A 7976-nucleotide genomic window follows, 5' to 3' on the forward strand; every position below is an offset into this window, starting at 1 on the left:
TGTATGTCGGGAGAAATGAAATCTGAAATGAAATTCTGAAGCTTTCCCCCAAATGCCTACAAACCACGGTGAAAAGTGTTGTGCACAGAAACAAGCAGGGAAGCAGGAATTCTATATTTGTCTTACTTTGCCTCAGACACGGAAGCACTGACAGCATCTCTCAGGTCTGAAGAAAAACAGGTTATCACCCCATACAGCAAAGTCCTAGTCAAACCACTGTGACACTTTCAAGGACTTGCTGTGCCACAAAACTTTTCACTAATCTGGATTAAAACAAAGAAAATCACAGCAAAGCCAGCTTTCTTTCCCTTTAGCAGAAACTTTTCCTCTTGAAGCCCATGGCACCACGAATGGTTGTCTGTGAATGCTTAGAACTGTTCTTGCAATACAGTCCCTTCTACACAGCTCTTATACTTTAGAGGGGGAAAAAAAAGGCAAAACATTCAAATGAGGATGTTGATTTGCATTTATGCATACACTTTTTAATATACTATAGAAAATACATTAAAAATTTTAATAATCATGCATATATAAGTTCATATGAATGCATGTGTATGACCAAAGTAAAAAAACAGCCAGACTTCTTGGTGAGAGTACAATTTCTGCCCTGTTTTGCCTAAGCTTTTATAGCCTCTTCATTTGGCAGGCCAGTTTAAACAGGGCCAGTAATTGCCAGGTCCTCAGGATTGTGTCCATGGTGAATAAACCAGGAGGATTCTTTGTTAAAGAAGCATCAGTGAAGCAGCCTCTGGGCAGCACTCACAAGCAGAACTGAAGAGGCTCAAGCACAGAATACTCAGAGGTGTCACTGGTTTATGCCATCCTGTGCTCTGTCTCCTGATTCACAGGGGCCAAGCTAGAAACCAGAAATTAATCTGGCTTCTGCTGTAACAGAGAACAAAAACATTTTTGAAAATATCTCATCATCCAAAGGAGAGCCAAGGAGAATCTTGATTGGATGCAGGGGAAAGCAGTGACACAGGAGCAGGAAAGGGCTGAGGTACAATACTCACCTTCATGAAATGGAATAAAGGATGAAACAATCCAAGGAGAATGGGTCAGTAATGTGCTGTGTGACTTGTGTTTCACTTGTGACAACCACAGATCTGTGGGGCTGGGTGGGATCCAACCGAGGATCCTGAAGGAGATGGAGGAAGGCCTCACTGAGCCACTTTCATCCTTTTAACAGCAGTCCTGGCAACCCAGGAAGGTCCCAGGTGACTGGAAGTTGGCAAATGTGAAAAATGCGAATTTTATTATTGGTTTTCCCAGGCTTTTATCCCTCTTCTTGGCTGTTACATTGTGAAAAATGCATATTTTATGATTGGCTTTTCGCAAATATTAAAATGAATATTATATGTGTTGTGTTAGAAAGTGATGCTGTATTAATTTGCTTAAGCAGTGTGTTAAATATAGTTTTAGGTTATAACATAATGTTAAAATAGAAACTATTCTATGCAAGATAATTTTTTAAAGAAAGGACTCTCACCGAGATAGCAGCCACAGGACACCTGAATCTTTCAGAGAAAGACAATTTATGTCCCCATTATCAGGAGAAATGAACTTCTTCCTGCCTCGCTCAGGCATGAAGACGTTGTCAAGATTAGGAGGAAGAAGGTGACACTGACGAGGCAGAATCCTGTGTTTGAATGGAATTTATGAATCATGTATGAGGTGTATGAATATGCAACAGGTTATTGTTTTTAAGGGTTAATCCTTTGTTAACGTGGGTCCTTTTTCAGGCTCGTGCTGCCCAGAAAATGATACCTGGACATCCGTAACTCTTTGTTTCTGTTGTCTCGTATTGTCCTAATCCAAATTGTCCAAATTATTATTACTCTAATTGCATTACTATTTTATAACCATGTTATTACTATTAAACTTTTAAAACTTTAAAAGCAAGTGATTGGCGTTTTTCACAGGAAATGTGTTACCGACCTCCCAGAGGCCCAGATGGAGGGTCTGGGGAAGCACCTACAGGCCACTGGGGTGAGGGACAGCAGCGTGAGGTGCTGGGTCCTGCCCTCGGCTCACAACAACCCCATGGAGCTCCAGGCTGGGGGAAAGGGGATGGAAAATATCACCGACAAGGGTCTCTGTACAAATCACAAATGGGATGAGAATGCTGAGAAACTGCCTCGAGCTGTTTGATTTTCCAGCATCACTCTCATTACATGGGTATAACAATGGGAAGATGCCAGCAGCTCACATCCCAGGCAGCAGACACAGAACTCAATGTCACAACTCACTTTATAAGATTTTTGACCAATCACACAAAGCAAAAACACATTTACAGTAGTTCTATCCAACCACTGTAAGCACAGGTACCTTTGGTTAAACAATGCTTGCTTATTTCAAATACAACACCTGCTTGTAAGCCTTAAAACACAATGCACAGTCCTCCATTATTAAGCTTAAAACTTCCTAATATCTTGCTAGATAAACATTTCTGCAGTTTAGGGAGTAATTCTAGACAAGTGTTAATACACACACCATTCTTCTGTTTGTCCTTTCATTTCTTTGTCTTACTTTTCTTCTTACATAATTTTTCTGCTGACCTATCTCATGGCTGCTGCTTAGCTCCAATCACAGTCCCGCTGTCTCTGAGGCCTGCCTTTGCAGCTCTCCCCAAACCTTCTGGTTTTGTGGGCTCCCACAGGAAAAGGCCCCGGGGGTGCTGTGCCAGCAGCCGGACACAGCCCAGGGGTGCCCGGGGGCCCAGAGGCCGATGGCCCCGGGGCTGTGCCGGCCTGGGGCGGCAGCGGGAGCGGGGCAGGGCCCGTCCCTGGGCCGGCCCTGCTGAGGCCGCACCTCGAGGGCTGCGGCACCTCCGGGCCCTCACACGGGCAATGGAGGGGCTGCGGCGTGGCCGGGGCGGGGAACGGAGCTGGGAAGGGAATGGAGCCCCAGGAGGGGCTGAGGGAGCCGGGAAGGGGCTGAGCCTGGAGCAAAGGAGGCTCAGGGGGCCCTTGTGGCTCTGCACAGCTCCTGCCAGGAGGGCACAGCCGGGGGGTGTCACCGTGATAGTCTCTGAAAAATCCCCTCACCAGGATCTTTTCTCCTGAGAAGCTGGGAAGCTTCAGCTTCTCCATGTTTTGTTTTTCTGGAATGTGATTTGGAGAGGTGTTTACCCAGCATGTGAATTGTTTTTAATTAATGGCCAATCCTAGTCCAACTGTGTTTGACTCTGAATCTGTCACAGGTTTTTATTATTCATTGTTTTCTAGCTTTCTGATGTCTCTCTTTCTTTAGCATAGTTTTAGTATATAATTTTCTTTTAAGATAATATAACATCATTATATAATAAATCAGCCTTCTGAGAACGTGGAGTCAATTCTCATCCCTCACCTCGTCCTGGGGCCCTCACAACAGCACAAAGGGGGGGTTGGGCTGTGCTCCAGGGAACAGGGACAGCAGCAGAGTTTGGAACGGCCTCAGGCTGGGACAGGGCAGGTTTGGACTGGAATTTAGGGGAAATTTCTTTGCCCAAAAGGCTGTCAGGCATTGGAACAGCCTTCCTGAGGAAGTCTTGGATCCACCACCCCCAGTGCAAGGAAGTTTTAAGTCACCATGTTCACTTGTTATCTACATGTATCACATGCCTTGTGGGTTTTTTTTATTTTTAGATTTTCAACAGTTCTGCCTGTACAATGGCGAAATAAATGCCCTTGGCTTGGGCTAAAGGAGGACACAGCAGATTTTTGCAGGTGTTTGTGCTCAGCAGAGAGACACCAGACACAGGCAGCCGCTCTATCTGCAACCCCTCACACAGGAGTCTGGCACCTCTTGTGATTTCCCTTTCTTGTTTTTTGGCCGCAGTATCCCTCAAGTGGGTAATTACAGGATGGTTTTCAGGGTAGATCATCTCCCTTTCACAGAAGCACACAGAAGAAAACACACACTCAAGGATTACACATCCAGAATGTAAAATGTTTTTGGCCCAGCATGTGGCATATGCAACTCATAAAATTAATACAGAATTGCACCACTAAGCTGATTATGAATTGTGCTAACTGCAAGCACAGAAGGAGGATGTGTAGAAGACACAGTTACATCCTCTGCCAAGAAACATTTCCCTCCTACTATACAAACTTCAGAAAAAGATATGCTCTGAAATGGCATTATTTTATCTGTTTCATTCACACCAGATTATTAAAATTTGCCAGAATTTTCTGAGTAGGTACTTTGAATGGTTTAAAAAAACTCTCAGCAACAACATGCCTTTCATTAAAAAATTAAATTTAAACATTATTGGGCAACTCCACAGTCGGAAGGATGCAGCAGAGGCAGGACATTCTGCTCAAGTTCATCCTGAAAACGTGTGTCAACACTGACTGGAAGGATCTGCTCTCACAGAATAGTGTTTATTCACTATTCTTTCACTTCCAGATGAGTTCATCCAGCACCAAGAAGAAGGGTGGGTTTGGTCACAGCCAATGAGCAGAAAGATTAATTTCTGGGGAAATCTGAACTCTCAGTTCTCAAAACTAAGAGAACTTAGTGGGCTTTATTAAACTTATTTTGAAGATGTGGATTCAAACCCAGTTTGTTTGTTTTGCCATGACTCAGAAGTCAAAACAAACTGTGAAGAAAACACTTTTTTTCCCCTATTAAATTAAATGTATGGGAGCAATGCTTTGGTGTTAGACAGTTCTGCAGATCTTGGAAAAAAACCACTCACGACCTCTGCTGTCTTTAAATGAAAAAAATAATGAAAACATGGAGCTACCTTATCACCCCACATGAATTGCTGTTTAAACACTGATTTAAACTAGCAAAGGACTGGGACTTTGACTGGAACCAGTCGTTTCAGTCAACAAAAAAGTGAGATGTGGACTTCCTTATGAAGAAAACAGAGAGAAAACTGTGTATTGGGAATATAAACAGCCTGCAGTGAGAGGAAACTAAGATTAGCAAAGTAAATTAAAGAGGTAATTCAAAAATGCAACAGAGGTCTTCCGTGGGCAAAATGATGATACTTTCTCGTTCATAGCAGCAGAAATTTCACTACTAGAAATGAGTGTAAGAAGAGGCAGCACTCCTTCTGCTTCCTTTTTCTAAAAGTACAATTAATCACTTTGTGCAGTTAATGTATGGACTTTGCCAATACTGCTTTTCATGTGCATCAGATAATGGGACAAATCTTACAATGCTTATTTTATCACAATTACAACTTTCTAAATATTGGGATGTTCACTTCTGACATATATACTGATATATATTCTGATATAAAAACCCTGAGAACCACAGAAAAAAAAAGAAACAGGTAACAGTGCAATGACTTATTAGAGCAACTCCCATTATGTTAAAAATATTCTCCTGCCCTTTCCTTTTCAGACACAGGTTTGCTGATTTTTAGTTTTAACGCATTTTATCAAAATAACTAATTTCAGTAGTTATTTTTGTAATTTCAGTAATTTTGTATTTAGTAATTTCTGCCTTGCATGTGTAATTCTTTTTACCAATAAACGTTTTCTTCCTACTATATGAACTTGAAAACATATATGTACTGTAATGTCATTAATTTCTGTTTTATTCACACCAGATTATTAAAAGAGCATTATCATCCAAGAGCAGCATCTCAGGTCCACCACTACTAATAGTATAATTAATAACAATAATGATAGTAACAATAATTATATCATATACTACATATTTTTATATATATATATATACACACATATATACACACACACACACACACACACACACACATATATATATATATATATATATATATATAATGTATATATATATATACACCCTATAATATATATAATATATTATAAGTGTTATTATATAACTGGTCTGCTTGGGAATTCTTTCTATGCCTGCTGCTGTGCCTGAAACTGTTTTTCACCTCTTGTTGGATGGGCACAGCTATTCAGAATCCCACTAGTGGTCTAAACAGTCACACAAATTGCACTTTTCCAAGAACATGTAGAGCATTCAGCACTTGCTCTGCAATGGCTGCTCCTGCAAGTGTAAGGGTTACATTATGAAAATGAGCCATGGGTACTGTGCATTCAATGAGTTATGGTAAAAGCAGAGGAAGCAGGTGATACTTGAGGAAAAAAGAAATTAAGGTCCCTCTCACAGCAGTGAACTCAACTGCAAGGCATGAATACACAAATATTCAAGTTAAGGCAAGTGAAAACTTTCAAAACTCAGAGAACTCTTGAGGGAATACAAAACCAAGCTGACAAAGGTACTTGACCGAGTGATTCAATGCGTTATTCACCACAAAACTACGGCAGTAGCTAATTTTTAATTTGATCCTTACCAAACACAGGATGGTTGCACTCATCTGACAACAAAGATTAAAACAAGTTTGAAAGTTTTGGTGTGTGATTTCCAATACCAGATATTTTATTAAAAAAAACCCCAAAAAACAAAAAACCAAAACAAACAAAAACATTCACTCGTGTCATGGAGCATCCTTTACCAGGAAGCATGTTTTTGTGGTCAACACCAAAAAAGCCCTGGCATAACACAGAATTCCATATGACTTTGTACTAAAACAGCCAACATAATCTTGGAAAAACAACTTACCTTTCTCCTTTACTTCCATGAGGTACTTCCCTATTTTTCACACAGCTACATTTGCTCACACATGTAAAATACCAAGACAACTGAAAATCACTTTCTCAACACTAAATATTTTATTTTTTCCTGTAACCTTAAAGATCCATCTCCTTTTAATCCAGTACGTGAGAACCCCCTGTGTTAGCTCAGAAGCAGCTGTTGAGTGTTTTTGGACCTGTTATTCCTCCCTTTATTCCCAATTTAGCTGACAGGCCATAGTCTGGCCAGCAGAATCAGCTGGCTGGAGTATCCAAAGCTTTGACAGAGCTGCACAATGAGATGATAAATCAAACCAATTGGCCCCTTTTCCTTTTAGGAACTTGAAATCCATTCACCATTAGTTTTATCACTTTTTTTCCTGAATTATGTAACTATGGATGGAACAAAGCCATAAAGTGAAAGGCAAATTACTCCCAAGATTCAGGATTTCAAAATATGAGTTCATGATAGGTTACAAATAGAAGTGTTGAAGTTAAAATCCACATCAGAAAATTAATCAAGTTTGAAGGTATTTTACTCTTGCTTTTAAGTCTGTTAACAACTTTTCATGGGATACAGCATGTTCTCATTTACTACTTGTTCCTAACAGCAGGAAATAAACAAAAGAATTTTTTTTCTTTTTAAAAATTTGCTCAAAATTCAAATGTAATTGCAAACTAAACACACAGAACTCTGTATTGCAGAGTGAACATTATTCAGTGAAATTTCTTACTTTCATCTGCAAAGTTTACTATTATGAAAAAAAGGTGATACTTTTACAAATATCCTTAAGAATTGTTACAAAAATTCTCATTTGCACAGGTTTATACTTACAGAAATCCTTCAGAAATCTCCCACTTGAAAAACACCCCCTGAAAAACTTCCCTCATGCTGCATGGAGGGGGGTAAACATCAAAAGCAACTTATAAACTTCATTAGACAGAGATATGGAATCACATCTGTGCTAAGTGTCTCTGCTAGAATATTTGCATGCTTGTGCTCTCCTAAAAAGCTGGCCAAAATTGGCAATCAGACACAAGTTATTCCACATTCCTGATTTCTCAACTACCCTCTGCAATCCTCCTGCATTCAGGCCTCACCAGATATTCCTATTTCTCTGGCACTCTCCTGATTGCTTTCACATCCTTCCAGACCCTGTTCTTTCCTTTGCCCTCTTCTGCCACTCAATATCTTGCCAAACTGAGCAGGGGTCTAGAAAGGGGGAGTGGTATTATAATTTCTGAAAGCCTTTTGTTAAAGGAGAACACTCTGGAAAGAGTATGAGCAGTTATTGAAGCTGTTTTGTTCCTGATTTTGGACCAATATGTTCCACCAAGCTGTAATTGCTGTTCCATCAGACCCCACACGCCCCGATCCCTTCACAAACATTTAGGGACAATCTTGAGAAAGGC

This window comes from Ammospiza nelsoni, chromosome Z (genome assembly GCF_027579445.1).
Source record: "Ammospiza nelsoni isolate bAmmNel1 chromosome Z, bAmmNel1.pri, whole genome shotgun sequence".
Lineage (NCBI taxonomy): Eukaryota > Metazoa > Chordata > Aves > Passeriformes > Passerellidae > Ammospiza > Ammospiza nelsoni.